The sequence below is a fragment of the Heloderma suspectum genome, chromosome 6 (genome assembly GCF_057233095.1).
Source record: "Heloderma suspectum isolate Gila_16-S chromosome 6, 16-S_ref, whole genome shotgun sequence".
NCBI classification, from domain to species: Eukaryota; Metazoa; Chordata; class Lepidosauria; order Squamata; family Helodermatidae; genus Heloderma; species Heloderma suspectum.
Window position 1 is genome coordinate 89,810,665 of NC_139463.1, and position 17,752 is coordinate 89,828,416.

General features: G+C 46.0%; 1 pseudogene; it reads right to left on the reverse strand.

Annotated features, from left to right (window-relative positions):
* Positions 1–470: 470 nt before the first annotated feature.
* LOC146341776 (vomeronasal type-2 receptor 26-like) lies at positions 471–17,450 on the reverse strand (annotated as a pseudogene).
* Positions 17,451–17,752: the final 302 nt, after the last annotated feature.

Consider the following 17,752-nt stretch of genomic DNA (forward strand, 5'->3'; position numbering starts at 1 on the left):
TGCTGCTGCTGCTGCTGCTGCTGCTGCTTCTTCTTCTTCTTCTTCTTCTTCTTCTTCTTCTTCTTCTTGCACTGCAGGCCATTCAGGAGGCATGGGCGAACCCCCCCCCCCTCTCTGGGCTGGCAAGGCCGCTCTGCTGCCACCCACAGCAAAGACAATTCAGGTTGCTTCGTAGCACTGAAAACTCCCCTTCCCTCTGCAGGGGCGGCAAGGCCACTTAGCTGCTGCCCACTGAAATCCCCAGCCCTAAGGGCCTCACTGGAGCTGCAGTAAGCGTCTGTAGCTCAGCAAGGCTATGCTACTCAGGGGTGATTGCTAGCTGGTAGGCCGACCTGCTATATTGGCCAAACAGGCCACACTACCCGCAAAATGGGAAGAACCCTCAGGGAATGAACCCCCGTTGGCTGCAGCCACTCCAGGGTGCAGGGGGGGGAATTCCCCCAAGAAAGGCAGCAATACAGGGGCCTCAGTCAGCGGCAAATGGGCTGCTCTGAGGCGCAGGAAAAAGCCCGCGAAAAGGCGGCAATTCGGGCAAGGCGGGAGAAAACTCCCCCCTCCTCCAGTTGGAGCGGGAGGCCGTCGCTGCCACCGAGAAAGGTGGCAATTCCAGGCTGCTCGGGGTGAGAGAAAACTCCCTCGTTGGGCAAAATGGGGCTCCACAGGAGGCGCAGGAAGCCCGGAGGGAGCAAGCTTGTGAAAATCCCACTGCTGGGCTGGCAAGGCAGCGCTGCAGCCGCCCGCTGCAAAGCGCAGCAGAATCCGGGCCATACGGGGCATGGGAAACTCCCCCCCCCTCTATAGGCATGACGAGGGCCTGCAGTCAGCGGCCCTAGGGGCAAGCGGGGGGGATGCAGGGAACTACTCCCTCCCCCGCCTCGAGAGTGATGGCCCCAGGAGGTCTGGGGAAAAACAAACACAAACAAACGAACAAACAAACAAAAACAGCCTGCCCTAACAGTGGCTGGCACCCTCCTGACGCTCACCGCCTCCTCCTCGACGCTGCTGCTGCTGCTGCGAGAATGAATCCTGGCCGGCTGGCCCTCGTGCTCGCGCTCCCTCGCGCGCTGATAAGCGGTGGCAGCACACGGACAGAGAAGAGTCTAGACAGAGCAGCACGGAAGGCGAGCCAAGGGCCCATGCGCGTGAAGTCAGCCCTCGCTCTCCTCACCCCCATCCTGAGACGCATGCGCTCTTCGCGCCGCAGTCCTTAGCCAGAAGAGCCAGAATGAATGAGGAAAGGGGGCGGGGAGGCCTAAATATCGGCCAGCTCAGCCCCCACCCCACCTGGACGTCAGGAGCGAGGGCGAATGGCCCTTGATCTTGTCCCGCCCTTCCCCCCCCCACCTGCAACATCCCCCCCCACAGCCAGGCAAGCCGGACGTGGGGTGAGGGGACATCTCCAAGCTCTCAGATCAACACTTGCTCATGAGTTGACTTCAGTGCCAATGTCTTGGTAGAAAGGTGGGGTGGGTAGGGTGCAAAAATTCAGCAATCACTACATGAAGAAGGATGACGTGCACACACTGAGAGGCTGGTCCTGTTGCTGCTGGGCTGGTGCCAGTCCCCCTGTGTGCACTGTGCAGAGACCGGCAGCAGCAGCATTTCCCTGGAAATGGACAGCGTGTCAGTGTGTAATATGAGTTGTAGCCAGGCCCGCATAATCCTATGCACGTGGTTGTACAGGAAAAAGCAATGCGGTTCCCAGCATCCCTTCTTCAACCAGCCAAAGTGTCTGGAAGATGATGGGACCGTTTTCTGTCCAAGTTCAATAAGCATAGGATTGCAGGCTAAATGTCAGGATTGGTTTGTTTCCACATGAGACCACAAAGAGGTAGCTTCATTTTTGGTACACATCCTTGTTTTCATATTTAGTTAAGCTTGATGATGGGATGGGATAAATATAACTTACCAGGCATATGCCTCTGCGAAAATGGGGGCTGGCCTGCCTTGAACCACACTCTATGGATGCACCAGTAGTAGGCGGGGGGGGGGGGGGTTTCAACAGCAGTGTCCTCCTCTCAGCAGCAGCCATCCCCTCCCTGATGAAGGACTCCTTCAACGCCTTCCATTTGGACCATAATTGTCCCATCGTCGGATGGTGGCCCGCTCGCTCCATCCTCCTCTTTATCCGCCCCAAATAAACTTCATTGCGGCAGGAGCAGCTGCCAAACAGCACTGCTACCGCCTCGCTGCTCCTAATGTTAATGAGGAGGGCCTTGGTCTCCTCACGGTCCCACCTCCTGCCACGCACTGGTGCCAGCTGCTGCAGCCAGTTTAGTGCAGCCACACTACTACTACACACAAACACACACACCAGACAGCCACACACAACCACCACTTAACTACACACACAGAGACCAGACAAAAACACCACAAAGAACAACTACACACACACACACACACAGACCAGACAAAAACACCACAATGCACAAACAACACTGACACAAGCAAATCCAATAAGCACCACCACTAACACACAACCACCACCACACTACAGAACTCCACCCACAAATCACCACGCAGATGCAAACGCAGATGCAGACGACATTCAAGAAGTTAGCAGGAAGTTGACAACAGATTTTGTGGAAGTGGAGCTGCAGCCCCTTTTTTTTATTTATTTGGAAGACGGTTTTCTGAGGATAACAAGACCAGTAAACATGAGGAACATCTAGCACAAATACATAGAAATTAATAAAATCACAGTCCCTGTCCCTGTCCAAGAAAACAAGACAGCAGGGGAGCACACAGAGGGCATAAAACATTCCAGGCAGCAATGAAAAACATAAGTAAACAATTACGAAATAGCAGGAAAGTTCCGGCCAAGGCAATCACAACAATAGCGAGTGCGGCGGAAGTTACATAGGGTCAATTCCGGTCAATGGAAACTGTGTAAATATTTACGAAGAATAGTGTTTCGTGGGATGGCGGAACGGGACGGGCAGCTGTTGGGTGCGGAGGATTTTTTGACGGATTGTGTGGATTTATTTACGTAACTTCTGAGGCGAAAAAAACAACAGAGGATTTCGGAGGCTTGCGGCCAGCGGAACGGGACAGAGGACGCAAACTGCAGACGTCAAGCAGAACGGTATGAGCACAATTTGTACATCCCTACCTTTTGGAGCGGTTCACAGTCCCTTTTTGTTTTAACCACTCTAAATAATTTGGCGCCATCAGTAAACTTGGCCTTTTTTGCCCTAGTCAAGGGGTGTTTTCTCCCATTATGCAGAATTAGGCTTGCCCTCTCAAGCTTAATTATAAATGTCCGGTAGATGTGGCTTCTCAACTATGCTACCTTTGAAACTTCTTTCAGTGCCTTTGGTTCCCTACCTACACCTCAAAACTTTTTATTGACAATTAGAAGGGGGAAATCAGTTTGGGACTGGTTCTTTGCATATCTTATTAATTTAACATCCTGCCTACCTTGAGACTTCAGAGGCTGCTTGATAAGTTAATGTCAGGCCTCACCTGGCATACGTAGCCTGGAGCTCCTTGAGTAGCTGTGGTAAGGCTTATATCAGGCCTTACTACTGTAATTAAGGGCACAATCCTAGGCAGATAGGTGGCTGCCTCTGAACTCAGATATGACCACCTATCCAATGCAGGGCAGGAGAAGCATGGAGGGGATAGTTCCCTCTGCACTACTCCTGCCCTGCATTTGTGGCTAGACGGCCGATTGTGGCTGTCTAGCTGTGGGAAGGCTGAGTGGGGGAGGAGGCTGCCCTATGCAACATTGGATGTGCCATACAGGCATTTCCGCCCTCCCCGTCCTGGAATGCCCCCTGGGAATGCCCCAGTTTGGCCTCTCCATGCTCCTCTTGTGAGCACAGAGCACAGGGCTTTTCCTGTGAGGCAGTGCGGAAGTGGGGGAAGGTCAGTTCCCAGAAAACCAGATATCCTATGGCCATCTGGCCACTGTCTAGAGGGATTGCTCCCTCTGCCACTTGAAGGACCCATGCCTAAGACTACCAACATTGGTGTGTGTGTGTTGGGGAGCCTATGTTCTGGCCCCGTTGCCTGCTCGCAATGGCTGTATGCTGTCTTGAAGAACAGAGGCAATATTCCTCTGCATTCCAGTTTTGGGGGAGTAATAGTGGGACAGGGCTATTGGCCTCATCTTTTTTTGCATTATTATCCCCATGGAGATAATAAATGGGAATGGGAAGACCTGAGAAAAAATGGCTTGCACAAACACAGCCAGTGAATGCATGTTGATTGCGGCATATGGACACCAAATAACCAACACATAGACCTTATGTATGCTATACAACATTTGTTTTCAGTATATCATTAAATAGTTACATTTGGCATGTGCAGCTTTACTCTAGCTGTTCCACAACCGTATCAGTGATAGATAAATAATTATAATTAGTGAGCTCCTTTATTTCTATAGAAGAAATGGGAGCAGTGACAGATTTTATTTTCTTGGGCTCCAAGATCACCGCAGACGGTGAATATAGCCATGAAATTAAAAGACGCTTGCTCCTTGGGAGGAAAGCTATGGCAAACCTAGACAGCATAGTAAGAAGCAGAGACATCACCTTGCCGACAAAGATTCATATAATCAAAGCTATGGTTTTCCCAGTAGCAACGTATGGCTGTAAGAGCTGGACTATAAGGAAGGCTGAGTGCCGAAGAATTGATGCTTTCAAACTGTGGTTCTGGAGAATTAGGGATGTCAGAGAATTGTGCCATGGATCTCGGTGAGGCCAAATGCCAGTGCATTTGGCCCCCCAAAATCCATGGCAGAACGAAGCCCCCCCGCCCCCCCACGAAATGGGCCCGGAATGGAGCACCTACCTGCTGCCGTCTGCGCTGACTTGCAAATGGCGGCCTCGTCTGCAGCCGCCATTCATTTCCTCCATATAGCTGTGATAGGCTACGTAAATACTTACGTAGCCTATCATGGCTTAACTAAGGGAATGCAAATGGTGGCGGCTACAGCAGCCGCCATTTGCGTTGCCTTTTTTTTTTGCCATTTTAGGCTACGTAAATATTTACGTAGGCTATTATGGCAGGGAAAAAAGGGAACACAAGTGGCGGCCGCCGTAGCCGCTGCCATTTGCGTCCGCTGTTTGTTTGTTTTTTTCCGTGATAGGCTATGTAAATATTTATGTAGCCTATCATGGCAAAATACAGGGACGCAAATGGCGGCGGCTACAACAGCCGCCATTTGCATCCCTGCAGGCTGCCCAGTGGCTGGATGTTCGGCTGCGGGCGGCCCCGGCCGGCGGCTCCGCAGAATCGCCATGGAGCAGAGCCGGCCTGAGAGAATTTCGGGGGGAGGGACGGAGTGCCTCCCCCCCCCCACCGTGAATGTCACCCTTCGAAAAGGTAAGTGACTTCCATACATCCCTATGGAGAATACTCTTACGAGTCCCCTGGACTGCAAGGAGGTCAAATCAGTCAATCCTAAAGGAAATCAACCCTGAGTGCTCATTGGAAGGACAGATACTGAAGCTGAAGCTCAAATATTTTGGCCACCTAATGAGAAGAGAAAACTCTTTGGAAAAGACTCTGATGCTGGGAAAGATTAAAGGCAAAAGGAGAAGGAGATGGCAGAGGATGAGATGGCTAGATAGCATCACTGATGAAATGAACATGAACTTGAGCACACTCAGGGAGACAGCGGAGGACAGGAAGGCCTGGCGTGCTATGGTCCATGGGGTCACGAAGAGTCGGACATGACTTAACGACTGAGCGACAACAACACATCAAAAAGTTTGATATACAGACTTCTAGAAAAAATGTATATATATACTTAGTTTTAATGGGCAGATTGTGAGTAAGGAGTTATCTTCTCAAAGGTACAATCAAAATTGATTGTATCTAGCCTAAAAGTGTACACCTATGCCATTTTTTTTAATAGTCTGATTGTTTACAAATGCTTAATAGCAATCAGGTGGTTAAGACAGTGAGCCCTACTTTGTGGGACAGTACAGAATATTAGCTCTAAGGTATCTACCCCCGAAGGTATAAATATGTGCTTATTTTAGAATTTGGAGCTTATTATTAGACGCTCCTCAGGCCTGTATACTTTTTAGCTGAATTTCATAATCAGAATTGAATGGGAACGTGTTATTTAGAATGAGATCTCTCCTTTTTGTGCCGACTAGAAAAACAAAAAAATTAAGCAGACCGGAGCACTAGGCAGAAAACAACAGAATGACATTTAATAGGGAAAAATGTCAAGTTCTGCACCTAGGAAAAAGAAACCAAATGCACAGTTACAAGATGGGGGATACATGGCTCAACAACACTACAAGCAAGAAGCATCTTGGAATTGTTGTAGATCACAAGCTGAAGATGAGCCAACAACATGTTGTGGCTGCAAAAAAGGCAAATGCTATTTTGAGCTGCATTAATAGAAGCATAGCTTCCAAATTCCGGGAAGTACTAGTTCTCCTCTACTCAGCACTGGTTAGGCCTCATCTGGAGTACTGTGTCCAGTTCTGGGCACCGCACTTTAAGAAGGATGCAGACAAGCTGTAGAAGGTTCAGAGGAGGGCAATGAAGATGATCAGGGGCCTGGAAACAAAGCCCTATGAAGAGAGACTGAAGGAACTGGGCATGTTTAGCCTTGAGAAGAGAAGACTGAGGGGAGATATGATAGTGCTGTTCAAGTGCTTGAAAGGTTGTCACAGAGAGGAAGGCCAGGATCCTTTCTTGATCATCCCAGAGTGCAGGACACAGAATAATGGGCTGAAGTAATAGGAAACCATTCCGGCTGAACATCAGGAAAAACATCCTGACTGTTAGAGCAATACGACAATGGAACCAATGACCTAGGGAGGTGGTGGGCTCTCCCACACTGGAGGCATTCAAGATGAGGCTGGACAGCCATCTGTCAGGGATGATCTCACTTAGATTCCTGCAATGAGCAGGGAGTTGGACTCGATGGTCTTGTAGGCCCCTTCCATCCCTACTACTATTCTATGATTCTATGAATTCTAGCTCCTGATTAGATATTAAGATCTTTATTAATGCTCTGTTTAACAAGAAATGTTTTATATGCACGTTATATTTGATGTGATACTACTACAAGTATATTTCTAATACAAATGGACCACATTTTTCCTTAGTATTTCTGAATAGTTTAAAATCAAAATTGAATCTGCCTAAAATAATTTTTGATGTATGCTTTGTTTGAAGTGCATTGATCAGCAGTAGTTAGTTAACTGGCAGCCAAAAGCTTCCTAAATTCGAAAAATATAGTTTGAAAACACTCAGTGAAGGGCAAATCCTAAACATGGCCTTATAGATTCTCGCACAGAGGACATGACCAGGGACTACTACGCCTGCTTGTGGCTGAGGTGTCCATCCAGTACCGGAAAGTCTATTAACCTGCCCTTCCTGTGTTCCTTAATGCAAGGCTGGGCAGAAGGTAGCTGAGGGCCTCCTTGTAGAACCGTAGGTGATTTGCAGTAGACAAGTAAGGTGTGTTGTTTTTTTTATGTACCCCCAGTGGTTTAACAATAAGAACAACAAGAAGACATTTTCCCCATATTTAATTTGGTAAGAAAACTAAAGGGGAACAGGAAAAGATTGGTGTGTGGAAGGATTTTGTGCGAGCTACAGTCTGGAACTCAAAACAAATTCCTGCATTGAGCATGTGCTCAGAGGCACCTTGTTCTGAAAATGTATGTTGAGCTCCTTGAGACACTACAATCTAAGACTGGGTGACCACAAGATCTCAGTGGACAGCAAAGAAGATGCCAGAAGCCCAAAGTCTGCCTACTAATTCCTTAATGGGTCTCAGTAGTTCCCTCAATAAATAAAATTTAAGCTGTGAAAGATTTGAGATAGAATCCCATCATAAAATCTGACTCCACACCCAGGGTGTCTCTACATTAAGACAGCCTGCAGCCTTACCGCAGCTGTTGCTTCCATTTTCTTTGCAGGACCAGGATGGGCTCATTAGACAGCAAGCAGGTGATCCGGAACTGAAAACCTCCCTTCTCAGCAAGCAATGCTCTATAGTGTTCAATTAAACAGCGCCATCTAGTGGCTGCCAGTATTTGGGGTTACATTTTATTTCATCTTATCTCTGATTTTTTTAAGGCAGGATTAAGCTAAGAAAGCACGGGAGATGCTCTGGAGGTTGACGACATCATATAAAGGACCCGGAAACTTCTGTGAGTGGCCAATCATGAGTGTGCAATAAAAGCCACATGTAGAAATGAACTCAGAAATTCCAGTCTACAATTAGGACCCTCCCTTTTCACTGCAGCCAGAGGGACCCTGAGCTCTTCTGTCAAGTGCTGAAGTGTAGCCAGTTAGGCCTTGCAGATGCTAGACCAGGCCTCCCATGTAAACAAAACAAATCTTCCAAACAGTGGACTAATGAAAGTTACATTGATCTCCTCCTCATATATCATTCCAAACACAGCCCCTGGGCAAATACGTAAGAAAATAAAACGATACCTGAAACTAGGCTCCTAACAATTCAAAGGTGGTTGCATTAGTGAAACCTAAAAGGGAAACTAATAAAACATCAAGGCCCTGGAACGTGGTGCTCACAGCATTGATACTGATGAGTCCAATGAAACATACATCATGGAAACAGCTCCAGATCAATAGCATCATTGAGAAAGGCAGCTTTGGGGCATAATTAGTCATGAACTGAGCTGTATTTAGGGCTCATTTAGGGTGAATTCTATCTGTATATTTGGTAAGAGTGGGAGGTGTTATTTTTATTCCCGGTGCTCACATAAGAAAACACTAGGTTTGTTTCAAATCACTGTTGAACACATGAGGATTCAGGATGTAGTCAAAGGAGGCATAGTGGAGTACCCCTGTATCCTGAAGGACAGAGGTGGAACAGGTGTGTTGTCACCAGTCAAGTCCTTCAGCTGATAATTAATAGGGAGCAAGCCCCAATGGTCTCAGTAGGACATACTTCCAACTAATAGGAATAGAGTCACATTTGACAATACAATAGGCCCTCATTGGTTGAAAAGTAGGACTAATGTTTATTTCTACATACACAATGCAGACTAAGTATTCCCACATTTTGGAAAAAGAAGACTGATTCTCAAATTCTTTCACTATTTGTCATATTCATTTTGCCCTTTTAATTTGGTCTCTGATATTCAGGTTGGGCTTGAACACAATGATGTAGCATTTGGGGAAAAAGATGCCACCCAGTAAGCCAGCACTGGAACTTAGGATAGAGAAGATCTCGACGGCCACCAGCTATTTCCCTTTGGTACTCAGATAGGCTGGAACAAAGGAAAGCCAAACACTGCAAAAGACCAACATGCTGAATGTGATAAATTTGGCCTCATTGAAACTGTCTGGCAACTTTCTAGCTAGGAAAGCTACTGGGAAGCTGACAATGGCCAGAAAGCCCATATAGCCCAGGACACAGCAGAACATGGTGATAGAACCTTCATTGCATTCTACTATAATATCCCCATTCAGTGAATGCATGTCCATATCTGGGAATGGCGGAAATGTACTTAACCAAACCATGCAAAGTCCTGCTTGAATAAAGGAGCAGGAACTGACTACCAAATTTGCCACCCTTTTCCCTACCCATTTCCTCATTCCAGATCCTGGTTTGGTAGCCATAAAAGCAAGAACCACAGTGATAGTTTTTGCCAAAAGAGCAGAAAGAGCAACAGAGAAGATGATGCCAAAAGCTGTTTGCCGGAGAAGGCAAGTCATCTTCTTTGGCTGTCCGATGAAGAGCAAGGAGCAGAGGAAACAAAGAAGAAGGGAGATGAGGAGGAGGTAGGTGAGGCTCCGGTTATTGGCTTTGACAATGGGAGTGTCTTGGTGCTTCACAAATGTTCCAAGTACCAAAACTGTTACCAGAGAAAAAGCAACAGGAGACAAAGTCAAAGTAATACCCAAAGGTTCCTCAAATGACAGGTAGTGTATAACCTTGGGGATACATTGATTCCGTTCTAAGTTTGAACAGTGATCTTCAGAACATTCATTGCAGAAATCCATATCTGGAAAGAAAAAAGAATGCTTTTTATATGAGAAAAAGAGAGCTGATGCCATCTAGGAGGATGGTGGAGGCTTTAAAGCAAGAGTGGTTGAAAGATCCTATCCTTATCAGACAGCACTGCCTACATACATCTGCATTAATCCATTACAACAACAGCAACAACAACAAAATATGTAATGAAATAAGCCTTTGATATAAGAGACAACAGGGTGCTATGTGTCTATCATGGTAATGAATGAAGTGTGAGCCTTCCGTGTTTAAATCTCACCTGAGAACCACAAGCTCACCTGAAATTATCTCTCACGCTGTCCCTCCCTCCCTCTCTCTAAGAATTTCCAGAGGCACAGCCAACCTTAGCCCATGCCATGCCACTGCCTGATGTAGGCAAACAAAAACTGCCCCCACCTCCAATAGGCTGCCACCTGTCACTCATGACATCCTTCTGCCTGATCAACTTACCTTACTAGGTTCTGGCATTGGGAGCTGCAGCATCCTATTGTGGAAACATATATCCCACTTGAGTCCAGGGTATCAGACTCAGCAGAAGGGAACTAACATTTAACATTCTCTGAAGTGCAATACCCAACATGACATAAGCTGGAACACATCTTGAAATTAGGGATGTTCGAAAGTCACTTACCTTCTCACGGATGTGATTCGCAGTGGGGGGGAGGCGCTCTGTCCCTCCCCCCGGAATCCTCAACGGGGGGGGAGGTGATCCAGTTCTCCCCCCTGGAATCCTGCCCGGCCAGCTCCGCTCCGCAGTGACTCCGTGGAGCAGCCAGCCAGGGCTGTCTGCAGCCGGAGTTCCGGCCGCGGATGGGCTGCTGTGGATGCAAATGCACATTTTGCTGTGGATGCATTTACGTCCAGCCAGGCTGCCGTGATAGGCTATGTAAGTATTTACCTATCATGGCAGGCCAAAAAAAAAAATACAGCATACGCAAATGGTGGTGGCTACAGCAGCCGCCATTTACGTTCCCTATTTTTCACCGTTTTGTCTTACGTAAATATTTATGTAGGCTATTACAGCGGGGAAAAAAAGGTCAGCACAAATAACACCCACTACGCTATTTGCATCACCCTTTTTTTCATCGTAATAGCCTACGTAAATATTTATGTAGGAGAAAATGGTGAAAAATAGGGAACACAAATGGCAGCTGCCATAGCCGCCACCATTTGCATACGCGTCGTTGTTTTTTGCATGCCGTGATAGGCTACGTAAATACTTAAGTAGTCTATCACGGCCTCTGCAGTGACACAAAAGGCGTCCCTGCATTAGCCATGATAGGCTACGTAAGTATTTACGTAGCCTATCACGGCTATGATCAGGAAGCGAATGGTGGCCGTAAAGCGGCTGCCATTCACAAGTCAGCACGGACGGCAGCACGTAAGTGCTCCATTTTGCACACCTTTCGTGGGTTGGGGGGGCAGGGGCTTTATTCCGCCACGGATTTCGGGGGAATTCTCCGCCATCCCTACTTGAAATAGGATGGCAGTGGTGGTGCTGGGGAAGGGTATTTCACGACACCTCCCAATCTGCCAACTGAGGCAAGAGACTTACTGAGCTTGATTATAGTGCTGGCCTTGAGTGCTGTGTTTTCCTAGTTTTGATGTCTTTTGGGAAGTAGCCACTGCTGTTTTATAGCATTATGCAATACTTTAGTTAATTTACAATTATGGAGGTTGAACATAGAAGAACACTCCAATAGCAACCCTGCCTGTCCCACTTCAGATCATCATAGTGTGCAATATAATCCCCAGATGCTTCCAAAACATACTGCTCAGTTCGCTCTCATTCTCATTTTCCATCTTTTTCCTAGGGATGGGGGAGAATTTCTCGCCGAAACTTTGGGGGGCCGAGTGCCAACGTATTCGGCCCCCCGAAGTAGTTTTGGGGAGAAATTCTCCGCACCCCCCTGCCCCCGCACCCCCCCCCCGGGATGGGACTTACCTTTCCCGAATGTCGCTCCCGGTGGTGGGTCGCAGCGGCGGTTCGGCAGGGCTTCGACAGGGGCAGGGGCGGCAGCCGGTCTTTCGACCGGCTGCCACCATTCCAAGAAAAGTAAAAAAAAAAAAAACGCCCCCGTGATAGGCTACGTGACAATTAATGTAGCCTATCACGGCTAGATTTGCAAAGTCAGCCGTGAGAGGCTACGTAAATCGTCACGTAGCCTATCACGGGTGACTTAAAAAAAAAAATAGCGCGTACGGATAATGGCGGCCCCCATAGGGAGCCGCCATTCACGTTCCTTATTTGGTCGCTGTAGTCTACGTAAAGATTTCGTAGACTACGGTGAAAATAAGGGCAACGCTATTTGAGTTGCCCTTATTTTCGCAGTAGTCTACGTAAAGATTTACGTAGACTACAGCGACCAAATAAGGAACGTGAATGGCAGCTCCCTATGGGGGCCGCCATTTGCGTACGCGCTTTTTTTTTTTTTTTAAGTCACCCGTGATAGGCTACGTGACGATTAATGTAGCCTATCATGGCTGACTTTGCAGATCTATCCGTGATAGGCTACGTAAATCGTCACGTAGCCTATCATGGGGGCATTTTCTTTTTTTTTACTTTTTATTTTGCGGCCGGGTGAGGCGAGGCGCCTCCTCCCCAGCCTGAATTTCGGCCGGGCGAGGCGGGAAGCCTCCCCCCCAGCCTGAATTTCGGCCGGGCGAGGCAGGAAGCCTCCCCCCCCAGCCTGAACTTCGGGGGGAGCAGCGAAGCACCTCCCCGCCACTGCGAAGCAAGCTGCGAGACCAGGTAAGTGACTTTCGTACACTCCTACTTTTTCCTCCCAAAAGTTCTTGTATTATTTCCCACTCACACCCAGCTTGTCCCCTCCCTCTTGCTGGAGGGGGTGAACAAGGAAGAGTCATCTTCTCTAACCACTCCACACCCTCCTGGGGGATTTTTCTTTAAATTCCATAACAGAAGGTGTGCCTGGAAACTTTGCCACTGACTGTTAAGCAGCATTTTTAGGCCTTCTTGCCCCATTAATCCTCTCCAATCGAGTTCCCCAAAAATATAAAATGTATCTCTCTGTCTGCCTGTCTGTTTGCCTGTCTCTCTATCATCCATTCATCTATAACTATATATAGTAAAAAAAAAAAAATCACAGACACTACAATTCTTCTCTCTGGCATCCCGCTTCCTATATAGTGTGATTCCTTTCTTTTTTGAAATAAAGGGACATTGAATTATATGATTGACACAGATTCAGACTCAGAGCTATCATGATCCAAATAATCATGCACCTTTATCTGATGACACAGCACCATGGTATTTGTCAGTAGCTGCCTATATATATTTCTTCCTTCTTTCTGTTACCTACGAAGCACATTTTTAAAAAAAGAAAAGAAAAAAAAAGTAACCATCAATCCAATGTTTGAGTGTCAAAATGTTACCAAGCATAACAAGGCCTGAATGTAAAGGAAAGGTTTACATCGTTGTGTAACAAGGCCTCTAGTTATAGCCTGGTATGAAAGGATCAGTGGCATTTTATTACTCTTTCCAGACCAAAGGCCATGCCTTTTAATTACATTGATTCTACTGGATTTGGTATGATACGTAGTATTCTTGACATCTGTGAAGATCTATGACTCCTACCCTTCTGATAAGAAATTGTTCCTTGAGGATACGAGGCACAATCGTAACAGCAAAATGGCTCCCCTTCCTTCTTTTTCCTGATGTAACCAGGATGGCAGTTGTCATTGCACACAGAAATAGGCAGCACCTAATCAGAAACATCAGTGGAGAAGGGTCAGGACTGAGAAAAAGATGTTTTGATAGTTGTAGTTTCACTTGCAGGTGTAGAGACATATGGTTTTCTAAATGGGGTAGATTTTATTTCTTGATTGATAACACTTGTATACCATTTGATATAAACTAAAATCTATGAGCAGCTGACATACAAAAGTATTAAAATCACTGTCAAAATACAGTGTTAATAAACAATTACAATACAACAACAAAACTAAACAAATAAAAAGAAAACATAAAATGGAGCCGCGTCATGCTAATCAATCGCAAAGGGAAAGCTTGTGTAAACAAGCATGTTTCCAGGAGACATTTAGAACATTTTTTGCCTCCCAGATTGCATGGGGGAGTGTTTTCCAGTGGGTGTGCATCATAATTGAGAAGATCCATTTGAGATTGTATGTGGCGACATTCTGTTGGATGCGGAATGGCCAACAAGGCCTCCAGTGTAGGTCTTAAAGGTCACCTAGGGAAGGCAGTCTGCTAGGAACCTTGTTCATAAACTGTTTGCAGCTTTGTATATCAACAACAGAACCTTGAACATGGCTGGGAAGCTAATAAGCATCCAGTGCAGTTCTTTCAATATGACTGGGTGCCCCACTGAGCATCCCCATTGCTGCATTCTGCACTAGCTGCAGCTTTTGAACCAGATGAAGGGCAGCCCCACATAGAGCACATGACATTTATCCAATCATGAGGTTACCAGGGCATGAACCATGGCTAGGATATCCCTATCCAGGAATGGGTGTAGTTGCCACACCAGCTGAAGTTGGTAATGAGCGCTCCAAGTCATTTCACACCCAACAGGATGTTGCCACAGCACAGTGCTCTAAGTCACTGAGTTTATCTGGGCCTCCAATGACAAAGATGGATCCAGAGCACCCCCAAACTACAGACCTATTCATTCAGATGGAAAGCAACCCCATCCAGAACAGTTAAAAACCTGATTCCTGGACCTGGTTACCACCCAGCCATGGGATCTCTTTCTAGTAATGATCCCCCCTGCCCCCGGCCAATTCTTTAGCTCTCATACTGCCCATGACTACATCCAGGCACCAGTGTTACACATCTGCTTGTGGCAGCAGCACACAGGCATCAGCATTACAAGCAAGGAGAGGACCCTCGGGGGGGGGGGTGATATTTAAATGTTCTTTAAGGGAGCCTGAACTTGCCAAGCTGTTCAAGAAAAGTGTTTTTGTGTTTGTGTGTTTATCTATGTGAGAAACCTGGCTGAGCTGGGGGGGGGGATTATTATTATGTGAGAGAGCTGGTGGTGGTGGTGGGGATAATAATTATTTTCTCCCAAATCCATACATTACAGAAGTTAGCAAAAATCTCTTTGAATCTGAATCCCTATGCCTGCATTCACCTGATAATGTGAAGGGCTAATTTGGGCAGGGGGACAATTGTACATAGAACCAGGGTGGTACAGTGGCCAGTATTGGACTGGGAGTCGGGAGATCTGGGTTTTAGTCCTTACTCGGCCATGGAAGCTCACTGGGTGACTTTGGGCCAGTCACAGACTCTCAGCCCAACCTACCTCACAGCGTTGTTGTTGTGAGGATAAAATGGAGAGGACGAGGAGGAGGATTATGCACATAGCCTTGGGTTCCTTAGGGAGGAAAAAAAGGCAGGATATAAATGTAATAAATAAATAAGTAAACAAATAAACAAACAAATAGTACATAGTACATACACAAGCCCTGTCCCCCAATGTCCCTGTATTTTCAGCTTCTGTTTAGACTTGCACGCATTGAGCACAAAGATGAGAAAAAGTCTGTGTAACCACATTCCCTTTTGGCAATCAAAGTGGAGTCATGCGATCTGATTCAGAGCGAGACCACAGCAGGAAGGAGCAAAGCACCCTAAGCACCTCCCACACTAGCACCCAAATCTGTGTATTAATGTGTAGCCGGAAGTTGTGAGCTCTCATCCCATAACTAAAGGAATAGGCACTCAGCTCAGGATGCCATTCATTTCCTTTGAAAACACTGAAGTACCTGTAGCATTCTAGCTTCAGTTTGACACTGAGTATGCATGACAACGCCTCACCAGTATTTGATGCCACATAGGCTATAAAGGGACAGGAAAAAAAGAACTTTTCTCTTTTTTTTTAACCACTACACAGAACATCACCAAACCATTGAAAGGCACACATTCTCAACAAGCAAAAATAAAGTACATCAGTCATTTTCACCAAAATCTGAAAGAAATATATGATATGCCATGCTGAAGTTGGGAAAAAAAGTATAAATGTGTCCATCTTCATCACAGTTTGACTTGTTACACCTCTGGTAATTTTTATCAGATTGATTTGAAAGTCAGTCTAATGGTAGAACTCATAAGGTAGAACTTCCTGACAGGTTTCCAGTTATTAACTGGTTTCATTTGTATAAGCAAAAAAAATGTTGAGGGTTATAATGGTGGAACTTGTGTGTGTGTGTGTGTGTGTGTGTGTGTGTGGCTACAGGAGCACTCCCATGGCTCTGTAATTTATTGTCATTCTATTCTTGTAGAAAACCTGAAGATGTTGCATATAACAGGTGGTGTAAAATATTTTTAGACAGATAAATATATATACAAACAACTTATCCTACATCTTGTACAAGTTTTTCGGTCTCACATGGATTGTTAACTTTTTTCCAGGAGGGGCTAATGGATCGAACATTCCAACTTTAACTCTCCTAAAAGATTGATTTGGGAAAATCATCCAGTTCGTAATGTCAAATTCTGTGACTGCATCTCCATTTTCATCAAACCGTATTGTCTCTCCTGCACTGTTGTTGAATGAGATGCCCCTTAGAAAGGGATGGAGCTAAATTCAAAGAGGAAAAGATACAAACAGAAAATGAAGTATTTTCATGATCACATTGACATGTAGCTATCCTAGATACGTTGAAATTATTTTACAAATGTCTGGGCCTTGCTTCCTAAATGCTTTATCTCAGTCCCGTGTACAGGAAGGATGCAAAATCTTTCCCTTGAGAAAAGTTGTCTGCTCCAGCTGCTTCCCAGGTGGAAATAGAGATTTGTGGCAGATCATTGTGCTTAAATGGAGATTGAGATATGTCCCTCACTCCATTCTATCTTAATGTGTCCCTCCAGTGAAACAAGTTCCTGATCAGGGTTCTATAGAAAAGGAAATGGAGACAGCAAGCAAGGTGATAACGGTTCAGCCTAACCTTAACTCTAATAACTCATATACTGTGTCTTTAAGAAAGGCTCCACTGAGACTCTGGGAAAAGCTGCATGTGTAACTTTTATGGCTTTTAATGTATAGAGGACACAATAGACCTGGCATGGGTAGCAGCTTACCCTCTCCACAGCTACCTCCCTATCCAATCAAATAAAGGATGTGCTTTTGATTGAAAATACCTGCCAGGCCAGCACATTCCAGGGCTCCAGCTTTCTTCCAGACCTCCGTAATTTGTGTTTGGATGAGGTTACATGCATGGAATGTAGAGCATGTGCCACAGCAAGGGCTGCATTGTACACATTGTAGCTGTGACCGGTCATAGTCATTTCAAAGAAAGTTCCAGGAAGGCTCTCCAGTTTCTCCTCTCCACTGCAGTCTTTCTTGAATGCTTCACTCTCAAAGGTTTTTTTCAATGAACAGTTGAAGGTCTTCTCGCAGAATACCGTGGTAAAGCTATCTTCTTTTGCCCAGGAAGGATTCACACTCTGAAGAAATTGCCTGAATCCCAATGGTTCCTTTGAGTGAATAGCAAAGGATAGCATTCCGTGGAGGGATTGTATATCAAGACCTGTTAGACCAGCAGATAATGTAAAATCCCACTCTATTTTCATAATCCATACCTTACTTATAGGTGAATCCAGAACTGCTCTCTGAATAAATGAGCTTTTTAAAATTATAGATACAGGTGAACCATCAGCAAGAAATATGTTGGCTTTGCTTTCCATGAGAGCTGAATTTTCTTCCAATTCACTATGCAACAATCCTGCCTTGTCACCATGTTTTAAGAAGGCATGCAGTTTTTGTATGAAGGAAACACAGATGCCTCCCTCTGAAAGCATTGGCA